Below are 1,635 nucleotides of genomic sequence, written 5' to 3'. Positions count from 1 at the left end.
TTTTCGTAGTTTCCTAAAGTGGAAGATTAGATTATTGATATTAGATCTTTCTTCTTTTTTAATATGTGCCTTTCATGCTATAAATTTCCCTCTAAGCATTGCTTTTGCTGCATCTCACAGATTTTGATAAGTTGTATCATTTAGTTAGCAATATTTTTAGATTTATTTGAGCCTTCTTCTTTGACCCATGTGTTGTTTATAAGTAGGTTGTTTAATTAATTTGACGATTTTCTAGCTATCTTTCTGTTTCGATTTCTAATTTAATTCCATTGTGATATATGAATATGTTTTATATGATTTCTACTCTTTTAAAATTGTAAGGTGTATTTTATGACCCACAATGTGATCTATATTGGTGAATGTTCCATGTGAGCTTGTGTATTCTGTGGTTGTTGTTGAATGGATTATTTTATTATATATTCATGCTGTATTAGATTTAAGTTTAAAAAACCTTTTCAAATTATGTTACCTGCTATAGATCATTTTACCTACTCCTCTGTCTGGCAGCCAGTCTCTGGTCTCTTCAGCAATAGTGAGGTAGACACCTTTTCCTCAGGGAAGAGAAATCCATGGTTTGTTGCCTTTGCCAGTAATGAAAATGTTGGAGATCTAGGTGGCAAAGCTGTTGCCTTTGGCATCTTTCATATGAACCATATCAAAACAGCCAGGATGTCTCTCCATTGGTGATCATACCTACTCTTTTCAGGTTAGCACCTCTGGTCACCACCATACACAGTATCCAAATCAATTTGAGTGGTGTCATTCACCTTGCTGAGGGGATTAGGGTAGCAGATAATTTGAGGATCACTGGTCACTGGAGAAGTGATTCCTTTTGTGCCCACAAAGATCTTACCATCAGCCTTAATGAGCTGCTTCATGCAGATCTTCTTTACTTCCTACTGGAGCATACTTAAGTCTGTTACTTAGGAAAACGATGAAGGGGGAACATTCTCTCAGGTTGTGGGGATTGGTACATGGACAAGGAGCCATGTATTAATTGCATAATTTAAAACTCCTTTGTTTTTAAGACAAAATGTTCAGCTTGATAGTTTAAGGCTCATAGAAGGGTCAGATGCTTCTTGGAACTATTAGCCATGGCTGCGCTAGGTACTGAAAGAGCTGCGTGGAGTATTCTATAAATGTCAATTACATTAAGTCGATTGACAGCAGCTGTTCAGGTCATCTACATCCCTACTGACTTTCTGCCTGTGTGATATATCAGTTACTGACAGAGGGTTGTTGATGTCTCCAACTATAATTGTGGATTTCCGTATTTGTTTTTTTCAGTTCTAGCAATTTTGGCCTTGTGAAATAAAAGTGTCCCTATCTGCAGATGGTGTGATTGTCTATGCAGAAATCCCAGGGAATCTATGTCAAAAACTCTTAGAACTAATGAGTTCAGCAACGTTGCAGGATACGAGATCAACACACAAAAATCAATTGTATTTCTGTATACTAGCAATGAACATGTCGAAACTGATAATAAAAATTATAATACCATTTAAAGTTGGACAAAATATACTTAGGTGCCCTCAAGGAGCTTGCAGTGTAGCTATGTACTGATCTGTGCTGTGGCCCAACACAAAAAGATGAGCCCGGCCCATCAGATCCTCTAAGGAACTTGTGGCTGGGAAC

General features: G+C 37.3%; 1 pseudogene; it reads right to left on the bottom strand.

The window, feature by feature from the left end:
- Positions 1-484: 484 nt before the first annotated feature.
- On the bottom strand, positions 485-990 carry LOC112396794 (40S ribosomal protein S4-like; annotated as a pseudogene).
- Between the last annotated feature and the right edge of the window lie 645 nt (positions 991-1,635).

This window comes from Neophocaena asiaeorientalis, unplaced genomic scaffold (genome assembly GCF_003031525.2).
Source record: "Neophocaena asiaeorientalis asiaeorientalis breed wild unplaced genomic scaffold, Neophocaena_asiaeorientalis_V1.1 scaffold823, whole genome shotgun sequence".
Lineage (NCBI taxonomy): Eukaryota > Metazoa > Chordata > Mammalia > Artiodactyla > Phocoenidae > Neophocaena > Neophocaena asiaeorientalis.
Note: the sequence above shows the minus strand (reverse complement) of the source record. Positions and strands in the feature narration are given on the sequence as shown.